A 26,024-nucleotide genomic window follows, 5' to 3' on the forward strand; every position below is an offset into this window, starting at 1 on the left:
TATATAAAATCATAAACATTTTAATAAGACATTTTGTTTCATAATTTTACCTTTCCTCAAATTTATATCATTTTCAAAATTATAAGTGATGTCTTAATTCATAGATTCATAAAATTTGAGAGCTGAGACTATAAAAATTTGACTACTCTGACTTTTATATTTCATAAAATGAGAAAACTGAGTTACAATTTTGCATCAGAATCATAAAGGCACCACTGCTTAATGGGGATAAAAGTGGACATATGACGGTTATTTAGTGCATCCCAGTTAGCTTCAAATAAAAGTTATTATAAGACTCTTTAATGTAATTTGAAATAGATATAACTGTAAAATAAATGTTTATGTACTTTGTTATGGTTTGATTTGTGCTTTTATATTATGAAAGCCAATAAAATATTGTTCATCTCCTATGAAAACAACAGTAAATTTTTGCTTTTTAAAAGCTATGTAATATCACCTACATACTATTCTTGTCGATAATATTTAATTTGAATCTAATCATAAGGAAAAAATCAGACAAACCCATACTGTAGGACATTCTGCAAAGAAACTGGCTTGTACTTATTTAAAATGTCAATATTAGGAGAAACATAAAAGAAGGGTGTGATGTTCAAACTAACATTTATTACAGAAATAGGGCAATGCTGCATTTTTGGCTCTTGGGTTAAAAAATATATAAAACATTATTGGGACAATTGAGGAAACCTAAATAGGGACTATATATCATGTAATATTATATCAACGTTAAATATTTGAGAGTGATAATGGTATTGCAGCTATGTAAAATAGTATTCTTTGATTTTAGAAGATCCTGAAATCTTTATGGATGAACTATCTTGCGTCTGCAATTCACTTTCAAATAGTTTACTCACACAGGGAAGGAGAGAGAGATATATAATATATGTATATGTATCCATGTGTTTGATGTGTGTATACAAATATATACTCACAAATACTCGCACATACACACGGAGGGTGTAATACGTATATGGCAATTGATTATCAGTTGATTTTTCTACATGAAGGTACAATGTTCATTGTATTACTCCTGAACATTTTATATAACTTTGAAACATTTTAAAATAAAAAAATTAAGGACACAAATTATATTGAGTTTCTGTTTAAGATGGCATGGCAGATTGAATTCACAAATTACTTCCCTTTCCTCTCAATTTCACTATACTGACAAAAAAAGAATTAATTTTAAAAGACAGACACCAACAATCATAGAAAGGAGGCAATAAAGATGGAATAGTAAAAGTAGGAAGTGGCTTATCAGTGTTAGCAACTTGGTAAACATAAGCAATCTGAAGCCTAATTTAATGGAGGGAAACTGAGAAGCAACCCAGTAACGTGTAACACCAAAGGCTGAGGAGTAGTAGTATTACAAACCTCCATAAATGGAGCAAAAGAACTGTTTTCAGCAGGATTGCTTCAGAGTACATTTGGGAAACACTTAGACTACAGATCTCCTTCTCCCCTTTGCCCTTAGGAAATCTTAAACCAAAAGAACTGGACTGTGGATATCAGCCAAAATGGAAAGAGAAGTACTCTGGGGAAAACAGAAGTATTACGTAAATTTACATAGATAAAAATATGGACCATTCTTCCATTCCATCTCCCAAATAGAGCTGTGACTTCAAAATTCTCAAAGTTTTATTTAAACCTAGAATTTTACACCCAGCAGCATTTCAACCAAGTGAATGCGTACAACAGACATGTTCAGATGTGCCAAATCTTAACACATTCACCTTCCGTGCTTCCTTTCTTTGTAAATGTGCTCATAAAAAAGGGACAGGGTGTTAGAAGAGTACATAAAATCAAGGAAACAAACATCAAGCATAAATTATGGAAATACAAAAAATATAGTGAAAAATTTTCTAGAATAAAAGCTATACAACAAACGAAAATAGCAGCCGGCTAAGACTGGAACAGGTCAAGTAGCTCTGGGAAAGGTGACCCAAGAAGATGGAATTGATAGAATGCTTGATGAACTTAAAATACATTAAGAAAATATTTATTTTTCTAGTGGGAGTTGAAGGTCAAATTAGTGATAGATACACAGAAAACTAAGCTAAAGTAAAAAAAGAAGAAATTAACCTGAGATAAAACACAAAGATATGCACAAGAAAGACTCGGAAAGGTGAGGAGCTGTGAGGGGAGTGGATGATGAGAGATTGCTCAATAGGTACAATGTATATTATTTGAGTGATGGCTACACTAAAAGTATTGACTTCCCCATTATGCAATCTATGTATGTAACAAAATTATACTTGTACTCATAAATTAATGCAAATAAATAAAAAGAAAATCAGACTATACAGCACAGCTGGGAATAGTTACATAATCATAATAGTGTAAACATGAAATACTGATATAATCAGAAATCATGTAACTGTGGGAAAATGGGGGGACAGAGGATGCCCTTCTGGAAAGTGGTGATGGGAGTGGAGTGAAAGGTATATAACCATTGCTGGTTGCAAAAAGTTAGCCTAAGATATGTAGACTAAAAAGAAAAATTTAAGACTTCGCAATATAAGCATATTAGTTAAATATACTTAGCTAGGTAACAGAAGAAATTTCCAAAAAATGAAAGTGATTGATTTGGGCAGTGGAAAATGGGGGCAGGGAAGGGACAGCAGGGTAGCTAGCAGGCTACCTTTCATCATTTGTCTTGTCAAAGTATTTCACTGTTTTATGATTACCTTAAAGCTACTTGTGAGGACATTATCCCCTTTAACCATCCCTATTATTTTACTGCTGCTGAGTTACAGAGTGCCTTCCAAGAGTTATTCAAAAATATGCAGTGTTTGATGGGGTATGTGGGTTTCCCAGATCCAGCCAAGGATTTATTGTGAGGTCTAACATTTTATTTTTTCAGTAAGGAAGATAGGGGCAGCATGGGAATATGCCTGGAGAAAGGAGTGATAGAAGACCAAACAAAAGAAGTAAGCTGGTAAAATGCTGTCACTCTCCCTCAAAGGACTTTTCGTTTCTGAGGTTTGGTGGTAAAAGCTGAAATCATTGTTTTTCAGATGGCTTCCAAGTAAAAAAGATACTTTAATTCCCTCTTCCCTAGCTGCCCCAGGGAACAACAAGAGTCACAGAACAGAGATGAGTTTCTATGCTTTCTTGCTGAGCCCACGAGGACTGCAACATGGTGAGGACAGGAAGTTCCGGGAGCACTGTAAGGCATCACACCTAGAAAGGACTTCAGCATACTCACATGGTAGCAGTCAGCAGCAACAGGAGTGGGACCTCTCCAATGGCTCAGAGAGAAGAGACTCAACAGAGGGACCAGAACTGGTAGGAAAGATCACTATAGAAACCACAGAAGCATCCTTACATGGTACCAGTCAGCAGTAACAGGAGTGGGACCTCTCCAATAGCTCAGAGAGAAGAGAATTCATCGTGGGGACCAGAACTGGTGAGAAAGATCACTGTAGATACCACAGGGAGACTGCAGCTAGAAGGCCAGATTATAGGTAAATAGGAGACACCTAACAAGTTTCCAAAATATTTGTGGAGACTGCTTTGGGGTGCGGGGTTTTGCATAATTAACTGAGCCAGAAATCTGTGTTATTACTATTCATGTGGCCTCCTCTGGATTCACAAGGTGAAAACATTTGGTTTCACTTCTTGTGTATCTCAGTAAACATTTGAAATAAAGTAAAGCAATGTAGTTATAAAGAGAGTATGGATGAAAATATTAGCCAACGTAAATGACCTATTATTACCTATTATTTAATCTGGTATTAACTGTATTCACAGTGCAAACCAGAGGGTTCTTTCATTGAATTATAACATGCACATGTAAAAATATATACACACCAACAAATCAGCAAAACACCTAATTAGATTAAATCACTAATTTATGTTTTAATCAGATACTTAATTAGATATTAAATATTAGATATCAAATTAAATTAAATTTATACTTATGTTATTTCTTTTTTGGTGGCTCTGGATTTTTTTGTGTATATGAAAGTCACCTGTTTACAGTTACAAGTGTGGCTCCACTCCCAGATACTCAGGTTTAGAAGATCTTAGGCATCTCCATTTGTAGCAAGCTCCCTTGTTAAAGGAACTTAGGAAATAGAAAATGTTGAGAACCTCTAGCACATCTCGATGTCTCCATCGAATGTGTGTTTCTATAATCCATTGCAAAAGCAATAACAGGTAATAATTATTTGATCCTTATTATAATCCCATGAAGCAGCTCAAACTCAAAAGTAATTCTCAGCTGCAAAATGAGGAAACCGAAACTCAATGAGAGAACCGGCCCAGGTCATGAGACTTGTTAGTAGCAGGATCAGTAAACACTCAGGATTTTCATTCTGACTGTAGTGTTATGACAGTAAAAATATCATATTTTTTACTTCATTTTCATCAGCACATTTCAGTGTCAACCTTTATCTTTTTAGCAAGACAGCCTCAAACTCCTCACATTAGCCCTGCCTGCATGAATTGGGTCAAATTATCCTTTGCTGGCCGGGCGAGGTGGCTCACATCTGTAATCCCAGCACTTTGGGAGGTTGAGCCGGGTGGATCTCGAGGTCAGGAGTTTGAGACCAGCCTGATCAACACGGTGAAACCCCATCTGTACTAAAAATACAAAAATTAGCCAGGCATGGTGGCACGCGCCTGTAATCCCAGCTACTCAGGAGGCTGAGGCAGGAGAATTGCTTGAATCCAGGAGGTGGAGGTTACAGTGAGCTGAGATTGCACACGGCACTCTAGCCTGGGCGACAGAGTGAGACTCTGTCTCAAAAAAAAAAAAAATTATCCTTTGCTTCCTGAGGACCAACTAAAATCAAATAATACGTTTGTGCTTACAGGTAAACTGTCATCACTTTACAATATGTTTTCAGAACAAGCCAAATAAAACATTTCTCTCTAATTTACTGAGGGTAGTATTGGATAAATGTTATTTATTAAGGTAAAGAGAATGGTACAATGTAAGGTAGAAGAAAGATTTTGGGGTTACTTTTGCATTTGAAAAGTTTACATTAAGGGGTGTAAAAAAGTCACACGGAAGTTCTCTTTTTAAAAATCTATTAGTAAGTCCTGGCAAAAAGGCTGGGTTTCTATTAAGAAAAATTGCTCATCACACTACAAAGAGTATTTGAATCCAAATTGCAGAGTATTTGCATAATAGTTCTCTTTTTTTGAAGAAAGAAACATGAACAAGACACTAATTGTAGGTTGCATTTTTTTTTTTTTTCATAAAGGAAATAGCAGATGGCTGGTAGGGAGGATAGGAGAGTAGATAAAGAAAAGGGAATATGAATTTATTTGGAGTGATGAGTGGGATAAAAAGGGGAAAAAATCCCAATATTTTAATCATAGAGTGTCTGGTTTCAATAAATTACTCTGTGTTAAACTTAATGTCCTCTGTTACCTATTTTTGTGTGGGACCTATGGAGGCAACTTTGGAATCTTTGCTGCTGTCACTAGAAAATGTCGCTGAAGACCATAGGAATAAATACAACCTGACAGAGACATTATCTGTTTCTCCAGAAAGAAATTATTCTGTCTTTATTTTCCTTTTTGCTTTACAATTTTTTTTTTGTCTTGTAGGTAAATTTAAGAGTTTTCTCATTGAACAGAAGGGAATAACGTAACAGGTGCTACAGTAAAAATTCTAAAACAAAAATATTTTTCTTTATAATGAAGTCTTGGGTAAATAAGGACTTTAAAAAAAAAAACATCAAGGGACTACCAAGGTATAGATAAAAAAAGCTCTGAGGCATGTATGTCAAGTCTCTAGCCACATATTATCTATATCTCTATTTCAGCCTGAAGGGAAGACATTTTTGTACGATAATAAGTGAGCAATAACTGTACAATAATAAGTGAGCTATTTTTTCACATTCAGCTATCATTCTGCACAACCACCAGATATTTATATCTTTCCACTTTAGTTTCTCATATTATTTAGTGGTTTCACAAAGACAAAAGGGAAGAAAAAGCCATATTGCCAGTGAAAACTTATAGGCTATACTGTTTTTAAAAATGTTAACTTCAGCCGAACTCTGTTTCATTATATCTATGGACCATTAATGCAATACCCTCCAGCTGAAAACCAGGAAAATCTCATTGCATCAGAGATAGGGAAGACATAAAGAGAGACAGAGGAAAAGAAAAGACAGACAATTAATGTAAACATATAACACTACGCTTCATGCAACCATCAGCAGATCTGTGAGTGCTTGAAAGAAATGCTGCCCCTAAAGACAGTGAGAGTGCTAGTCATGAAGAACGCAAAGAAGATAAAGACGGCCACAATGATGAAAAATGAAATAAAATCACTGGTCCATAATAATTTTTTTACTAACTTGCTTTGCTGCAGATGGTACGAAGATAATAAAATAAATGAAATCAGCATCTGTTCCTTCATGTCTAGAATAAATTATAATTTATTTGGGTAAATAGGTGAGCAGTAATTAGAGAGGCTGAATTAATATGCCATTAGTTTAAGTTTGTCCACATCACTCAGTAGCCTTACCACTCCCTTCCAATCCTTGGTATCACTTTTGTGGACTTCAATAATCAGATGAGGACTCTTCTAAACTTTGAAGTCAGCATTTTCCATCTCAATTCTACATCATTCACCCACTGAGTGGTCATATGTTAGATTTAGTCACTAACGTTGCTGCACAATGAAGACCTTTTGAAGAAGTCTACATTGTTAAAGAATTCTACTTTCTGTTTTCCCTCTTTTTTCTTTCACTCCTGATTACACTGAATTTCCATCCTTATTATATTTCTCTATCTCTTTAGTTTTATATTTCTTCACTTAAAAACATTTATTGAGAATTTGCTATGTGCCTGGCACTGTGATTAAAGTTGTGTCTACAAAATAATCTCCAGTCTCAGGGAGCTTTCATTGTACTTGGAGAGGCAACAAGTAACTAGGAAAGCCAAATAAACATAAAATAGATGCATAAATATTTTTAAACTATATTAAGAGGTATCACAGAAATAAACAGTGTTGTGATGGATAATGAAATGGTGGTCACAGAGCTACTTTAGATAAGGAGAGCCAGGAAATGTGTCCTGAGATCAGATTTATGAGACAAAGTCATATATATAAATAACTGGAAAGAGCATTCAAGGAAAAGCATAACCTAAGAGTCTGGCATATTTTGGAAGCTCTGAGAAGGCTCATGTACTTGGAATTTAGCAAGGGCTATAATGGCATGAGATGAGATTGAAAAGGTGGGTAGGGACCAGGTCATATAGGGCCTTGCAGTCATAAAGGATTTAAATCTTAAATCCTTAAGAAGATTCGATTTATTCATAAATCTTTTAATGCCTGGTTTCTGTTATACTTCATTTACCTCTATCATAGCCTGATCTCCAATATTAACTATTACAATAAAGGACTTGCCAATATCATATAATTTTCTCCCCCTTGATGTTTCCATTTTGCTGCTCTTTGGCTGAAGGTAATTCTCCCCATCGCCATTCTCAATCTTTCAAATGTTGTTAGAGAAAGGCACAGATTCATGAGATTTCACCTAAATCTCCTGATTTGATCCTCCAAAAATTGTTCTCTCTTTTAGTTTTCTAAAATGTATTTATTTATTTATTTATGTTTTTTTTTTTTTTTTTAATTTTTTTATTTTTGAGACAGAGTCTCACTTTATCACCCAGGCTGGAGCGCAGTGGTACGATCTTAGCTCACTGCAAGTTCTGCCTCTCAGGTTCAAGCATTCTCCTGCCTCAGCCTCCCAAGTAGCTGGGACGACAGGTGCCTGCCACCACACTTGTCTAATTTTGCTTTTTTTTTTTTTTTCAGTAGAGACAAGGTTTTACCATGTTGGCCAGGTTGGTCTCAAACTCCTGACCTCAAGTGATCCACCCACCTTGGCCTCCCAAAGTGCTGGGATTACAGGCACAAGCCACCATGTCAGGCCTCTTTTAGTTTTTAATTTCTTATTGAAGCTTTATTATACTTACTATGGCTTCTATCTCTGGGCAAGGGAAAAAAAAGTAAACTTTCTACCTTTCTTAATATCTACTCTGTGAATTATACTTTTGACACCATTTTATTCTGTTTCACTGAATCATTTTTATCACCATTTATCTCTAGTACAACTTCACCTTCACTGTGCTTACCACCTTCACTGTAACTACAAGGACATATATGTGTGCCATATTCCAAAAATAAAAGTTCCTTCAACTTTGCCGTATCTCTATATTAGGGATACTTGCCAGTCCTCCTTTAGCTATTCTCTCATTTTATCTTCCTTTGTGCCTTTGAGATCTGGCTTTTCTGCCACTTTTCTAAATTCCTACCCCTCAAATTACCCTGGAAAATGTCATCAAATATCTCCTTTTCACTAAAGTCAGCGTGTTCCTTCTCTTACTACATTTCCCCAGACTGCATTGTTTCAGCTCACTGATCATCCTTCTTCTTCAAAATCTGTCTTTGGCTGATGTTAGTACTTTATCCTACCTATCCTGATTTTTCACTCTCTGAGTACTCTTCTTTCTTTCTTTTTTTCTTTTTTTCTTTTTTTTTTTTTTTTTTTTTTGAGACGGAGTCTTGCTCTGTCGCCAGGCTGGAGTGCAGTGGCACAATCTTGGCTCACTGCAACCTCCGCCTCCCGTGTTCAAGCGATGCTCCTGCCTCAGACTCTCGAGCAGCAGGGACTACACCTCTTGTCCCTTCAATGGAGAAAAACGACCGGGCTTTGGCTGTACCTCACTTTGCTTTAGTCTACAGTCTCTTACCTCCGTATAGATTTGTTCTCCAACCTCCTAGAGATGAAAATATTTTCCAGCTTTAAGAAATATGACAGAGTTGTCAAAAGCTTATGGAATTGATTGCAAAGTTTTCATGGTTTGTCAGGATTTGATTTAGTTTGAAGCAATGTAAACAGCAGGGCATTTTTGTTCTCTCAAGATAAAAAATAAAATCCATTATCTTCATGTCCAAAATATCTGTGCCCTTCCAAACATGAGAATTATGCTATGCCCATGTTACAATATCTCCTCCACTCCTGTAATTTCAATTGTCATTTCTGAGTAGAAACTAATAAGCTTATCTATAATATAACTATACAAAACCATATTATAACATCTATCCTATTTTATTAGAATCACCGGGGAAATGTCTGGAATCTCTATTTTTTTCTCTGAAAGCAGTAATGTGAGTCAGTCATAGTCATTGGTTTATCACCAAATCCTTGTTGAATATATGGCTTATAAGAAGAATGCAATACCATTTTATGAATAAATCAACAAAATCTGTATTATATCCTCCCCTTCCCCATTTACTCCATTCCAGGAATCAACCCACATTTCAAATTCTTTCTCGTCTTCTTAAAATAGATATTACTGGATTTGTAAGATAAAAGAAAACACAGTAAATAATTTTCCCATTTGAGTTTGCCTGCTTTACTTTACTTTTTTTTTTTTTTTTTAATTTGAGAAACATTTCCTAATTCAGTTTTTAAAATCTTGGATTTATATTTGGTATTTGCATTTCTATTTTTTCCATTCCACTTTGTATCTAATAATTTGCCAAGTCCTATCAATTGCTTATCCCAGTGTAGCTCAAATCTACATCTTTCTGTGTCTTTTCATTCTGACTCCTACTTAAGTTCAGGTTCACATCACTACTGTAAAAAGACTGCTGATTTTTTTTTTCTTTATTAACATAGTCTGTTTATGCTACAAACATACAAAATATCAGTGGCACTTTTTGATTGTCAACACAGTCTTAACACTGCATGTACTCAATAAACACATGCTGAATTAAATTTTATATCATGAAAATTGCAATAAATTTTAAAATAAAGAAGTTTAGACTATCAGCTATGACACTAACAATCTGTGACATTGGCCTGTATATTTTCCTTTGTCCCTCCAGCTCCATTCTCCACCATTTTCTGCCAATACTCACCCTGCCATGTGCTCAGTGAGACTGACCCAAATGGATGATGACAACAGGCTACGATGTTCCCTGGCTTTCATTTGGGTCAGCCAGTGCAAAGCAGTAGTACAATACTGAATGAAGAAGAGAGTGAGTTTGGTATTTATCCCACACCCTCACTTTCCTGCAACCCTTTAGTGAGGGTCACGGCTGCTGTCAATTCAAGTTAACCTTCCCCTGGCTTCTTCAAGCCTAGCATTGCTCTTACTCATCTTGAAGTACTTCAACAAATCCTATTGCTGTTACTTAATCCTGCTCTTACTTTTATAAAGACTCTTTTGCTAAACTCTCTTCAATTCCTTCAACTTAGTATGCCATGTGTTTCCTACTGGGATCCTTCTAATGCAGTCATCTTGAACAAGGCATTTGACAACAGTTACCTGTAAAATCACAGATATGGTCGTTGATGGAGAATATGTGGCTTACATGCTACCAGCACTCCCCTCCTCCTATCCATGAAAGACACTGCTAAACAATCATTGTGTGGTAGGCTGATGATGGCTCTCAAAATATTCCCACATCTTAATCCCAAGTCATATTCATCCCTGAGGTGAATACTACCTTATCTGGGAAAAGGTCTGGGCAGATATGATTAAATTAAGGATTCTGAGTGTAGGAGATCTTCCTTGATTATTCAGGTAGGTTCTAAATGCCACCACAAGTATCCTTATAAAAGAGAAGCAGAAGGAGATTAGACACAGGCACGAAGAGGAAAAGGCAATGTGAAGAAGGAGACAGAAATTATAGAGTGATGCCCTCACAAGCCAAGGAACATCTGTAGCCACCAGAAGCTGGAGGAGGCAAGGAATATATTTTTCTCTAGAACTTCTGAAGGGAGTGCAGCCCTACCAACATCTTGATTTCAAATGTCTAGCCTCCAAAACTGTGATATAATATATTTCTGTTATTGTAAGTGACCACGTTTCAGTTAAATTGTTTCAGAAGTGCCAGGTGCAGTGGCTCACGCCTGTAATCCCAGCCCTTTGGGAGGCCGAGGTGGGCGGATCATGAGGTCAGGAGATTGAGACCATCCTGGTTATCACGGTGAAACCCCGTCTCTACTAAAAAAATACAAAAAAAATTAGCTGGGTATGGTGGCGGGCGCCTGTAGTCGCAGCTACTCGGGAGGCCTCTGAGGCAGGAGAATGGTGTGAACCCGGGAGGCGGAGCTTACAGTGAGCCGAGATCATGCCACTGTACTCCAGCCTGGGAGACAGAGCGAGACTCCGTCTCAAAAACAAATAAATAAATAAAATTGTTTCAGAAGCTACAGGAAACAATTGCAATTACTGTATTCTTTCCTGCCTGAGCTGGATGAGGACTCATAACACTCAGTACTTGAGACAGTGCGTTAAGCAACAAGAACTGATTTATTGGGAGGTGAAGCTGAGCTTAAATACTGTTGCCTTGATTTTTTCACATATTTTAAAAACTGATGTTGCTATCAAATCTTTAGTCTGGATATGCTATATTAGTCTAATCTAAATGATGCAGATACTTTTAATTCATTTAGTAAGTAACATACATATGTCATTGCCAAACAATACAGTACAAGCAAACAGCTTATCAGAGTGCCTAGTAGACACTTAAAATGTTAGCTATTATTATTTGTATTACACCAATTATATCAAAAAGGAATAAAATCGTTAAGCAATAAGGCGTGGCTGAATCTGGAAAAAAAGCTGCAGCTGCAGGGTGAGTGGTCACTTTGATTTTTTAAAGTCTGGTGGGGACATTAAGCATGCAAGACAGGAAAACTGACAGAAAACAGTTTTGCTGTCAGCACTTTATCAGCTATTCTTTTCCTAGTTAACTCCAGAGAGAGCTAGCAGTATCTCTTTCCATCTCAACATATAACCATGAAGAGTTAAAAGATGGCTAACGTACATTTTGGGGTTATAAGAGAACTTCAAGGACTACATAAATTTGTTCTTTAACAAAAAGTAATCACAATAACACCAAAAATAATCAACAACTATATGGAACAAGTAGATAATAGAGATTGGGATACTAATGAATTCTTGTAGTTTAGGCATAGACAGTTTACAGTTTACTTATTAATCTTACCAATGTTATATGAAGAGAAACATAAGAGTGTCTGCAAATAACATTTCAGAATTGATATGAAAAATTCTTAGCAAGCTCCAACATGGAGCTTCTCATGAAGAGGGCACTGTAATGTTTTATAAAGAAGGAAAACATAGACATACTAGAATTAGAATCAATCATTCCAGGCTGTAGATACTACCACTAAGGAGAAAGACATAATTATTAACATTCATTTTTCTTTCTCCATATGAAAATGATTTTCTAAAGAGATTATTCAACCTGTCACTTGGTTCACTTGTAGCTTTATTTCGTTCACCTGTAGTTTTCTAATTCTTAGTAACCATACTGTGGTCCCTTTGAAGTCACATATTAAAGAATTCTATCAGAGCATAATAATGACTGCTATTTCTTGTTGAATTGTGTCAGTACAATGCTATTGATTTACACCTGAACTCATTGAGTGCTCAGGACAATCTTGTCCAGTATAAAATATATTATGTTAATTTACTGATAGCAAGACACATTTAAAAGTGATAAACAATTTGCCATGATTCTAAAGTTCTTAAGTAGAAAAGCTGAGATTTGAATCCAGTTCTCATTGCATCCATAGCCAAGTCTCTTTCTGCCATGTTTTCTCTGCAGGAGCTATTAATGTCAGTTAGGTAACTAGGTAGACCTAGTAGATTTTGTGGTGATTATCCTTGTGTCCATAGGCATGATCAATGTAAGACTAACTAGTTAATGAAATATGTATGAAGTGACATTCTAACAGGTATTGACTAATCTTTTTTGGTATAATCAAATGAGCCCAACTTATCCTCAACCACTTAATCCTCCAATAATAAAATGGTAAATAGTCTTTTCAGGAGGAATTAAGACTACTCATGTCTTTATTCTCAGTTGTGAACAGGAGAATTTGAATCTAAAAGTGCTGAATCAATATTTTTGAAACTTAAATTTGACTTCAAATAGAACAGACTTCAGTAAATTTGTTAATAAATTATTTAATCACTTAGAGCTTTATTGTTTATTATTTTGCATAACTTGGGAAATTAGTATGCATTTGTTTCCCCAGATACTGCATCTTCTTTAAAGGGAGACATCTACTCTGCTTTTAATCTGTAAGAATAATCTCAGTTAATTAATGACATTTATATTAAAGGCATTTAATAACAAGCAACTCAACAAAATTAGAAAAATCCTCCCTTTATACTTGATAAACTATATCAAACACACCTCTGTTAAAGGAGCAGGCAGGATTGTGTCATTCTGATTCTTCCAAGATAAAACAGTGAGTGACTTTAATTAAGTGTCTATCATTCACATATTTTTATCTCCTCTACTTTTATAATGAACTTAATTATTACCATCATATATATTAAATTTGAAACCATGATTAATATGCAAGTTTTTATATTAAATATTCATGTTAGTGTTATTTTAATATTCTACATTGATCCTGATGTCAAGTCCATCCAGTGGGAGGTAATCACAATGAGTACAAACCTACATTAATGTTATTTATTATTTTATGTTTTTAATATAGTAGCAGTAAATAATACTACTACCCACTCAGGCAAAAGGGGTTATAAGAAACCCTGGAAGAAAATATATGGTGTCACAAAAGACCCCTACTGCTAGTGCCTTTATTTCAGGGGGTTGAGTCAAAGGAATATGTGGCTTTTTGTCTAGATGCACACTGTAAGGGGGTAAACAAGTGGCACTGGGAAAAGGAGTACCTCATAAAGAATCTCTGCAAGAGGGCATCCAATTCTGATCTGGTACTTGAAAATAGCCACCAAACATTAACTAATACTTTAGAAATGGCATGGTATCTTGGGTTTCCATAATACCTGCCCTAGGAAAGGTCAATTAATGGCCATTATATTTACCATCAGCAACTTCAAACAGTAGTGCAGGGTGCTATAACAGTTCTTTTGTTGTATGTTACCTTATTAATAACTGTATTGACTTTGGGAGTGTTTGCAGGAAATGACTAGCCATCTTTCATTCATTAATTTATTAACTCATTCCCGATATTGATTGAGGGCTTCTGTCTACATTCTACAAGGGTACAATTACTAAAAAGACATATATTCTACTCTTAAATAGCCAGTATCCTGGGATAAGTCTTTAAAATTTAGTATAAAAATTATAAACATTAGTAATCATAAAAATTATAAATTTATGATATAAGTTTCCTATAACTCTTTGAAGAGAGAAATTACCTTCTAACTTAAGAAACTGAATGCAAGCAAACAAAAAGCTGTGTTCAGAAGAAAAATATGAATATGGATATTTATGTGTGGGAAGAATGTTAAAAGCAAAAAGATAAATAACATTGGTAGGGTTGTATAATGAGGAGAAAGGGGTGCGGATGCTACAAATTCCTTCCGGAGTCTTCCTTCTGTTTTACTAGTTGTGTGATATGAAGCAAGTTATTCACTCTGTCAAAATCTCAATCTGAGGTTACTCAGATGTATAATGGGGACTATCATGCCCATCTTGTGAAAAGAACAATTTCAGTAATATATGTGAAAGAATCTAGCACAGTGTTGGTATATAATGGTTGTCCAATATAATTTGTTTCCTTTGCTTCTAAAATTAAGAAAATGGAAAAGTGTGGTATGCATGGGGAATACAAATAGATCAGCTTCAGTGAAGCATATGGTACACAACAGAACACAGTAAGAAACAAGATGAAAAAGGCAGGTTGGTACTAGGGCTTGGAGGAGTTTGAATGGAAGGCTGATATTTGGATTTTATTGTAAGCAAAATGGGGATTTCCTATTTCTGCTCTTGTTTTTACCCTCCCATAAATAACAAAGAATCGAGTACCTTGTCTTGTGATGGATAAAAGTCTGATCTACATTCTTCCCTAACTCATTTTATGAGGACAGTATCATCCTGATACCAAAACCTGGCAGAGATACAATACAAAAAAGAAAACTTCAGGCCAATATCCCTGATGAACATAGATGCAAAAATTCTCAATAAAATCCTGGCAAACTGAATCTAGAAGCAAACTGAAAAGCTTATCCACCATGATCAAATTGACTTCATCCTTAGGATTCAAGGCTTGTTCAACACACGCAAATCAATAAATATAATTCATCACATAAACAGATCTAAAGACAAAAACTACATGATTATCTCAATAGATGCAGCAAAGGCTTTCAATAAAATTTGACATCCCTTCATGTTAAAAGCTCTCAATAAACTAGGTACTAAAGAAACATACCTCAAAATAATAAGAGCCATTCATGACAAACTCACAGTACATATCATACCAAATGGGCAAAATTGGGAAGCATTATCCTTGAAAACTGGCAAAGACAAGGATGCCCTCTCTCATCACTCCTATTAAACACAGTATTGGAAGTTCTGGCCAGGGCAATCAGGCAAGAGAAAGAAATACGGGGTATTCAATTAGGAAGCGAGGAAATCAAACTCTCTTTGTTTGTAGATGATATGATCCTGTATCAAGAAAACCCCATCGTCACAGCCCAAAAGCTTCTTAAGCTGATAAGCAACTTAGTAAAGTCTCAGAATGTGAAATTAGTGTGCAAAAGTCACAAGCACTCCTATACACCAACAGGCAAGCAGAGAGCCAAATTATGAATGAACTCCCATTCACAATTGCTAAAAATAGAATAAAATATGTAGGAATACAGCTAACAAGGGAAGTGAAGGACCTCTTCCAGGAGAACACAAACCACTGCTCAAGGAAATCAGAGAGGACACAAGCAAGTGGAAAAATATTCCATGTTCCTGAATAGGAAGAATTATTATTGTGAAAATGGTCATACTACTCAATGTAATTGATAGATTCAATGCTATTCCCATTAAACTACCATTGACATTATTCACAGAATTAGAAGAAACTATTTTTTAAAGTATATGGAACCAAAAAAGAGTCCACATAGCCAAGACAATCCTAAGCAAAAAGAAAAAAGCTCGAAGTACCATGGTACTGGACTTCAAACTATATTACAAGGCTACAGTAACCAAAACAGCATAGTACTGGTACAAAAACAGACACACAGACCAATAGAACAGAATAGAGAACACAGAAATAAGACTGCATGTCTACAATCATCTGATTTTTGAAAAACCTGACAACAACAAGCAATGGGGAAAGGATTCCCTATTTAATAAATAGTGCTGGGAGAACTGCAGAAAATTGAAACTGGATCCCTTCCTTAAACCTTATACAAAAACTACCTCAAGATGGATTAAAGATTGAAATGTAAAACCCAAAACTATAAAAACCCTAGAAGAAAACCTAGGCAAAACCATTCAGGACATAGGCATGGGTAAAGATTTCATGAAATCACCAAAAGCAATTGCAACAAAAGCAAAGATTGACAAATGGGATCTAACTAAACTAAAGCTCACCTGCACAGCAAAAGAAACTATCTTCAAAGCAAACAGGCAACCTAGAGAGTAGGAGAAAATTTTGAAATATATCCATCTTGCAAAGGTCTAATATCCAGAATCTACAAGGATTAAAACAATTTTACAAGAACAAAACAACCCCATTAAACAGTAGGCAAAGGACATGAACAGACACTTCTCAATATAAGACATTCATGTGGCCAACAAACATATAAAAAAAGTTTAACAACACTGAGATGTTGAAATGAAAATCAAAACCACAATGAGGTACCATCTCATTCCTGTAAGAATAGCAATTCTTAGAAAGTCAAGAAACAATGGATGCTGGAGAGGCTGTGGAGACATGGTAACACTTTTACACTGTTGGTAGGAATGTAAATTAGTTCAACCATTGTGGAAGATAGTGTGGCAAATCCTCAAAGATGTAGAACAGAAATATCATTTGACCCAGCAATCCCATTACTGGGTATGTACCTAAAGGAATATAAATCATTCTATTGGAAAGATACATGCACATCTATGTTGATTACAGTGCTACTCACAACAGCAAAGACATGGAATCAACGCAAATGGCCATAAATAATAGACTGGATAAAGAAAATGTGATACGTATTCACCATGGAATACTGTGCAGCCATAAAAAGGAATGAGATCGTGTCCTTTATCGAGATGTAGATGTAGCGGCCATTATTCTTAAAAAACTAACACAAGAACAGAAAACTAAATACTGCGTGTTCTCACTTATAAGTGGGAGCTGAAAGATGAGAACACATAGACACAGGGAGAGGAGCAACACACACTGGAGCCTGTCAGGGGGTGGGGTTAGGGGAGGGAGAGCATTAGAAAAAATTGCTAATGCATGCTGGGCTTAATACTTAGGTGATGGGGTTGATAGGTGCAGCAAACCACCATGGCACACATTTACCTATGTAACAAACCTGCACATCCTGCACATGTAGCCCAGAACTTAAAATAAAAATAAAATCCTAAAGTTGTCAACTCATATCCAATTTTATATTAAAGAATATCAAACTGGGGGACTAAACCAGAAACGTGAATACCCACAACTGACCCTTAATTGGAAACTGTTGGTGCTTTTTAAATAAGTTGTTGTGAGGAGAGTTCAAATTACAGTATAACAGAATTCACTTAGTGAATTAATGCAGTCTGTAGTTAGCATATCATATAGCAGTACTATTCGGTGAAGGAAAAATACAGATGAAATTAGAAAATCTTCACAATCTATACATCTGACAAAAGGGCTAATACCCAGACTCTGCAATGAACTAAAACAAATTAGCAAGGAGAAAAACAAACAGTCCCATAAAATATAGGGCTAAGGACATGAATAGACAATTCTCAAAAGAAGATATACAAATGGCCAAGAAACATGAAAAAATGCTCAACATCACTAATGATCAGGGATATGCAAAGCAAAAGCACAATGAGATACCACCTTACTCCTACAAGAATGGCCATAATAATAATAATTAAAAAATAGATGTTGGCATAGATGCAGTGAACAGGGAATACTTCTACACTGCTGGTAGGAATGTAAACTAGTACAACCACTATGTAAAACAGTGTGGCGATTCCTTAAAGAACTAAAAGTAGAACTGCAATTTGATCCAGCAATCCCACCACTGGGTATCTACCCAGAGGAAAACAGGTCGTTATACGAAAAAGATACTTGCATATGCATGTTTACAGCAGCACAATTTGCAGTTGCAAAAATGCGGAAGCAACCCAAATCCCCATCAATCAACAGGTAAAGAAACTATTTTATATATATATATACACATATATATATATACACACACATATATATATACACATATATATATATATATCTCACAGTAGTAGTAGTATTCCATATATACGTGATGGAATACTACTCAGTCATAAAAAGGAATGAATTAATGGCATTGGCAGTGACCAAGATGATTATTCTAAGTGAAGTAACTCAGGAATGGAAAACCAAATGTTGTATGTTCTCACTCATATGTGCAAGCTAAGCTATGGGGATCCAAAGGCATAAGGAAGACACAATGGACTTTGGGGACTCAGTGGGAAAGGGTGGGGAGAGGGTGAAGGATACAATACCACAAATTGGTTACTGCATATACTGTTCAGGTGATAGGTGCACCAAAATCTCACAAATCACCACTAAAGAACTTACTCATGTAACAAACACCACCTGTTCCCCCAATAACCTATGGAAATAAAATAATTAATATAGAAAAATAAAAAGTAAATAATTTTTAAAAATTACATTTTAATTCCCCATAAGTAAAGTAATAAGTGTAAAATCACCACTGAAAGAACGTGGAAATAGTCAAGCATAATACACCTACAGAAAGATAATTATCTCAAAATTTAGGAAGTACATCTACCTGCTTACTCACCTCTTCAAGCCTAAGCTTACCACACATGCAAAAATATAATAAAAAACTATGATCTACAAGTTAGGTTTAAAACTTTTTTTGTTCTTTCCAGAGTTACCTTTTTCAACTCTCATTCTCTGTAGTGGGCAATTATTTACCTCCAATATGAGTGGAATTTTGCTTCTCAGTACTGCTCTTTCTTCCCATCATTGCCACAGTTGGTTGTAGTTCACTTCACCCCTATGGCCTCATTTTTTTCCCACCAAATTTAATGTGAGTGGCCAGGTGCGGTGGCTCATGCATGTAATCCAAGCACTTCGGGAGGCTGAGGCGGGCAGATCACGGGGCCAAGAGACCGAGACCATCCTGGCCAACATGGTGAAATCCTGTCTCTATTAAAAATATAAAAATTAGCTAGGCCTGCTGGCGGGCGACTGTATTCCCAGCTACTCAGGAGGCTGAGGCAGGAGAATCACTTGAACCTGGGAGGCAGAGGTTACAGTGAGCCAAGATCATGCCATTGTACTCCAGCCCGGGTGACAGAGTGAGACTCTGTCTCAAAAAAAAAAAAAAAAAAAAAAATTCACGTTACTACTGGTCAATCTTGCCCATTGCTTTATTTGTACATATCTTCTGCCTACTACAGGCATGACAATTACTCTTTGACCATTCTGCTAAACAATTCTAAAAAGGGCAAAAGAAGTTACCGCATTCAATGGTCAATGGTAATTTCAATAATGTCTCAGTTCTTTATAGATATTTAAAAAGACAACTTTTTAAGAGTAGGCATGCTGGCTTTCATCTGTGGTGGACATTAATTATGATTGCTTTGTTTTTGGTCTATTCCCACATAACAAACTCTGAGGCAATTCTACTTATCTGTTCTACTATTGGTCCTTCAAAGTATTATAGCTTCCAGAACTCTCCAAAGAAATCCCTGCGCAAATTTTAGCTAATTTTAAGGATTGGATGGCCGTGATCTAAGTCTTTCCTTTAAGAACCAGATTAAACTGAGATGGAACCAGGACTACAAGACTAAATATGAGATTATTTTAAAAGTTAAAAAATAAAAATTGTAAATTATTAGAAAATGTTTCTGTGGTACTTCAACTCTCAAGAATTATTTGCTCAGTCTGTTTCATCAGAGGAGCCAGAAATTATTTATGATATCATACTGACATAGGTTACTTAGATTAAAAGAATTCATATATTCAGAGTAATTATTCATCAAATCTACAAATGGTATGCAAAACCCACTCATAAAAAATAAATTCTTCACCTTTTAGCTATTTAATTGAAATGTCTAGATATTAAAATTCACAGATGTGTTAAAACATGTACTGGAACACCGTAACCTAACATTTACTTCAATTTTTAAAAGTGTAGCATGAAAAAAGCAAGTATTGAAGGGTTTTTCTAAACCAATTTCAGTGATTTTTAAGTGCAAACTAGGCAATTAAATGTTATCTGTAATTAAAGCAGGAATGCACTTGAGAATATTTGACATATCAGTATATCAGTACAGAATTACAGTGCTTTTTAACATTAAGGCATTTTTGCAAGTTTAATATATTTTCTTTTGAAAATGTGATGGAAATATTTAAATACTTCATTCAGTATTTATTGAATGATTTAAATGGCTTTGAAAGTAAATATCTACAGATCTTCTGGTTAAAAGCTAGTGGTTTCTAGTGGACAGTGTATTTTTCAGAGAAAACATTAAATAATGAAATTCATTTTATTGACAAACACAAATATTTACTGAGCACTTAATATGCATCCAGCCATATTCTAAAAATAATACATTTCATACCACATGACATTCAGAAACAATTTAATTTCATAAATTTTCATGTTTTCAGTGTCGACACAGATAGAAAGCCTTGTTACTTGGTATTTTCAAATAGTATCACTGGGTGGTAAAAAAGTTGAGAGGAATAAATTTTAATTAATTTTTTAAAATACTAGAGCCAAACACATGAATAAAATGATTAATAGTTATTAAAATATAATGAGCAATTTATTTATATTCCCAAGATTTTTGGAAGTATAGTAGAATAAATTATTTTCCCTAGATAAATGACTTTTTAAAATTTTTGATAGTTTTATTTTCTAAAATAAATTCAAAATTAACTGTATTCAACAATATACCTATTAAACAAATTTAGGATACAGCATTTTATTGTAACAAATAAGTATCTATAGGACTCTCTTTTATCTTCTTTAAATTAAAAAGAATGCCAGAGTAATGAAATCTAGTAAAATACTTTTTGTAGCTCTGACATGTTAACATAAACAATCCAATTTATGAACAGAGAGATCATAAAGAGGTCACAGTAGTTATTTTTTGTCAATTATACTAATATCATTGTTGTATAATTGTTGCTGTATTCTTCAGTGTTCACTGGAAATAAGAAATAAATTATTTTTTTGACGTTGCCCTATAGGTTTCCTTTAATAGCAGAATTCAAACAATTTAAAATGCAATTTGAACTACCATTTTTCATTTGGTTATGCATTTCCTTGAAAAGAATTTAAAAAAACATGTATTATGACAAGTGAGATAGCATACTAGATGCTCTCATTTCCCCATTAATTTTAAAGTAATTGCAGGAGCAAAAGCCATGTCCATTGTGCATGTCTGAATTGCCTCAAGAAAGATCCAATTACAAACTGACATGTTTTCAACATACATATCTTGCATATTTAATTCAGGTAAACCTCCAAAATAAAACATGTCTGGTTTTGTTAAATCCACGATAAGTTTCAGTTGAACTAGAATTTTCAAATATATTAGCACTATTTTGGAGTATTTTGCTTTTGTTGTTATTGTTTACATTTTGTAGGTGCACATATATAATATTTGATGTTATGGATATGTAATTCATTTGTACATTTGAAGATAAGTATGTTTATCAAGCACTTGAGAGTAGAATACCAATATGTTTAACAAAATAGCATATACCATAAATCCTACAACTCCTATATGACATTTTTCAATCCAGATGTATAATACTCCACAGTGTGTAATGGAGCAACTTTATTTGATCTAATATTATTTTCTTGATCCCTGAAAAGAGTGTGATATATTTTGATTTAGTACATAGATCAAAATATATTTTGAGTACTAGTTTTCTGTATTACTGAATTTTAAGTCTTTTTCCAGGACTTTGGCACATAAATATTAAAATTATATAGTATATATAAATAAGAAACACAAAAGAGGTACTTCATGTTTAAAAGCTCACATAGAAAAAAGTAGAAAATGTATCCTAGCTTTAAATATATGTATATTAACTATTTATATATATAAATATATATGTATATGTGTATATTTTATTTATCTATGTATATGCAAAATATATACCATGAAATCCAGTTATTTTGTTTTCTTCCTCCTAATGTAATATATACAGGGATTCATTTATAATTTCCTTTCTAAAACTTTTAAATATGTTTTATTTATTTGTGGCTCATTTTTCCTCTATGAAAAAAAAAATTACCGCTATATTCTACAGTAATATAATGTATCACTAAAAATTTATAGTAACCCAGGCCTATAAATTAACAAAACAAGAAAGAATAATAAAAAGACTTCCTTAGGCGGGCTGGGCGCGGTGGTTCACTCCTGTAATCCCAGCACTCTGGGAGGCCGAGGCGGGCAGATCACGAGGTTACGAGATCGAGACCATTCTGGCTAACATGGTGAAACTCCCATCTCTACTAAAAATACAAAAAAATTAGTCGGGCGTGGCGGCAGGTGCCTGTAGTCCCAGCTACTCTGGAGGCTGAGGCAGGAGAATGGTGTGAACTTGGGAGGCGGAGCTTGCAGTGAGCAGAAAGCAGAGATCCTACCACTGCACTCCAGCCTGGGTGACAGAGGGAGACTCTGTCTCAAAAAAAAAAAAAAAAAAAAAAGACTTCCTTAGGCATAGAAAGACATTCAATTCTATAAAAATGTGTTGTTTAAAGCCAAATCTACCTAACTTTTATAATTAAAGTTAATTGATTACCAAGTTAAATTGACATTAATTTATTGATAATTGATAGCATAAATAAGAAATTGACTTTGAGGGGGTCATGATTTTTTAAAAGTTCAGAATATTTATATATTTAATTCAACTTGTTTAAAAATTAAATCAGTTTATTAACTTCAATATTATTTTTTAAGTTTTCAGTACACTTTACAATTATTTACAAACAGCTTCAATACAGGCACTGACTATAACAGAACGCATAAGTTGAGAAATAAAGCATTTGAGCAAATACGGTTTTAAGGAAATATTTTCTTAAGGTATAATACATTTGTATTAGGTAAAGCATAGGTACCTATTATTCAGGTGCAGACTCTCTATTCTCAATGCCCAATAAATGTTATCAATATTATTATGGAAAAATTACTCCAAAATAAAGTGGAGATAATTAAAGCCAATTCTCAGCTTCTGTTTCATGAAAAGTGATCTTTGAAGAAGATAATTAAAGTTATACATATCCAGTTTACTGAGATTGGGATTATCATTTTACTTGAAATACTTTGATAGCTTATTTTTGTCATAATTTTCCAAAGTTCAAGAAATTTATATCAAAACATTTCCTGCCTTCCTTCTATTACCTCTTCTTCCTATCAAATGTGATGAAGCAGAGTTTTATCAGACAAATAATCAAATTCAATAAACCAATGCAAAATTAAAATCCTAATACATTGCTTTCCACCCAATTAAGAAAAATATTTAGAAGCCAAACAAAGACAAAATTGATCAACTTCATGTAAACATATTTATGCACATTACATATCACCATAACACATCAAAGCCCAAATGACAAACAAGAAAAATATTTGTAATTTTTATCATAAAAACGAATCTCTTTAACATATAAAGAGTATATAGAACTTAAGAATGAAAGACAACAAACTCAGTTAAGAAAAAGCATAGATATAAAAAGAATTTACAGCAAAAGAAATAGAGTTGTATAACATCATTCAAAATAAGGGAAATTCATATTAAAAGTACACTGGAAGTATTTTTAAAAGTTAAATACTGATCTGGTCAGCAAGTTGTTTTTGGTTCCCACCATATCTTGTAGTGGGAAACCCTTTTCTTTTCTTGCCAGAATATTTCCTTTTACTTCTGACCATATGCAATCCTAGAGAATACAAGTAGGAACTCTATTCCTCCTTTTACACATACCTCAGGGAACATATGGTGACTGGAAATGTAGGGATTCCTGCAGGATTGTTTTTGAGTCTATTCTGGTTTCTTTTTATTTGCTGAATATAGGACCTCTATGAATTTGAAACCATAGTAAAACCTATGGATATGGAAATATTGTGCCTTGGCTTTGGCTGTAGTTATTTGTCTCCCATACAAAATACACTTCAGTCAGTCTCACCCAGATTGATAAGAAACATCAGTTCAAGACTCACTTATTCTTTCCAATAATATTTATTTGGTGCTGTTCTGGATTAAATCATGTCTCCCAAGAAAAATATATATTGAAGTCCTAACATCCAGTACCTCAGAATGTGACCTTATTTCAAAATATAGATGCTCCTCAACTTATGATTGGGTTATGTACCAATAAACCCATTGTAAAGTCAAAAAATTAAGTTGAACCATTGTGAGGAACCATCTGTAGGTCATTGCAGATATAATTAGTTAAGATGAGACACCCTGTAGGGAGGCCAAAGTAGGTGTATCAAGGAGATCAGGAGTTCAAGACCAGTCTGGCCAAGATGGGTGAAACCCCATCTCTACTTACAAAAAAAAAAAAAAAAAAAAAGCCAAGCATGGTGGTGGGCACCTGTAATCCCAGCTACTTGGGAGGCTGAGGCAGAGAATTGCTTGAACCTGGGAGGTGGAGGTTGCTGTGAGCCGAGATCGCGCCACTGCACTGCAGCCTGGGCAACAGAGAGAGACTCCATCTCAAATAATAATAAATAAACAAAATGATGAGACATGCTGGAGTAGAGCATGCCTCTATTCCAATATGACTAGCGTCTTTATAAGAAGATGGCCATGTGAAGACACAGCAGCACAGGGAGAATGGCACATGAAGCCGGAGGATTGCAGCAATGCACCTGCAAGCCAAGAAGCTACCAGAAGCCAGAAGAAGCAATGAAGGATCCTCCCCCAGAGACTTAGAGGGAGCATGGCCCTGCCAACACCATCATTTTGGAATTCTGGCTTCCAGAACTGTGAGAATAAATTTCTGTCATTCTAAGAAGAAAAAAAAAAAGTACATTGAATACCATCTGTCACTTTTCAAATTGGAAGAAGATCATAAGATTTGACAATGACCTATCCTTGATAGGCCACAAGGAAACAAATGCTGGCATATATTGCTGGTAGAAATGTAAAATGGAACAACCTCTATGAAAGGTAATCTCCTATTATCTGTAAAAATTACAGATGTATTTAGCCTTGATCTGGGATTATATTCTTGGAAATTCATTCTACACTTGCACCTTCAGACATGTGAAATGACATGGGTTCTTAATTGCAGCATTGTTTGTAATAGCAAAAGTTTAGAAAGCACCCAACATTCTAGCAATTAGGACAAATTAAGTAAATTGCTGTATAGCCACAGAGTTAATGATCTACAGCTCTTTGAAGAATGTGAACGTTTTCTATGTACTATCTTGAAAAAATCTCTAAAATATATTAAGTGATAAATAGCAAGGTATGGAATTATGTTTTTAATGTACTTCTTTTTGTGCATTAAGAAGGAAAATAAGAATATATGTTCACATTTGCTTACATTTTTATTTTTATTTTTTATTTTTATTTTTATTTATTTATTTATTTATTTATTTATTTATTTATTTTTGAGACAGAGTCTCGCTTTGTCTCCCGGGCTGGAGTGCAGTGGCCAGATCTGAGCTCACTGCAAGCTCCGCCTCCCGGGTTTACGTCATTTTCCTGCCTCAGCCTCCCGAGTAGCTGGGACTACAGGCGCCCGCCACCTCGCCCAGCTAGTTTTTTGTATTTTTTTGGTAGAGACGGGGTTTTACTGTGTTAGCCAGGATGGTCTCGATTTCCTGACCTCGTGATCCGCCCGTCTCAGCCTCCCAAAGTGCTGGTATTACAGGCTTGAGCCACCGCGCCCGGCCACTACATTTTTATTTTTAAAAATTGGGAGAATATACAAGAAACTAACAAAATGGTTCATTCTGGAGGGATGTTTGGGCAACCATTGAGTAAACTGAGATAATATGGGTATGAAAATTCATCATGTAATTTTTTTCA

General features: G+C 34.8%; 1 protein-coding gene across 10 annotated transcripts in view; it reads right to left on the minus strand.

Annotated features, from left to right (window-relative positions):
* Positions 1-26,024, minus strand: part of ERBB4 (erb-b2 receptor tyrosine kinase 4) — a 1,175,572-nt gene that overhangs the window by 182,256 nt on the left and 967,292 nt on the right. The gene's annotated exons all lie outside the window — the stretch shown is intronic.

The sequence above is a fragment of the Papio anubis genome, chromosome 10 (genome assembly GCF_008728515.1).
Source record: "Papio anubis isolate 15944 chromosome 10, Panubis1.0, whole genome shotgun sequence".
In the NCBI taxonomy this organism is placed as follows: Eukaryota; Metazoa; Chordata; class Mammalia; order Primates; family Cercopithecidae; genus Papio; species Papio anubis.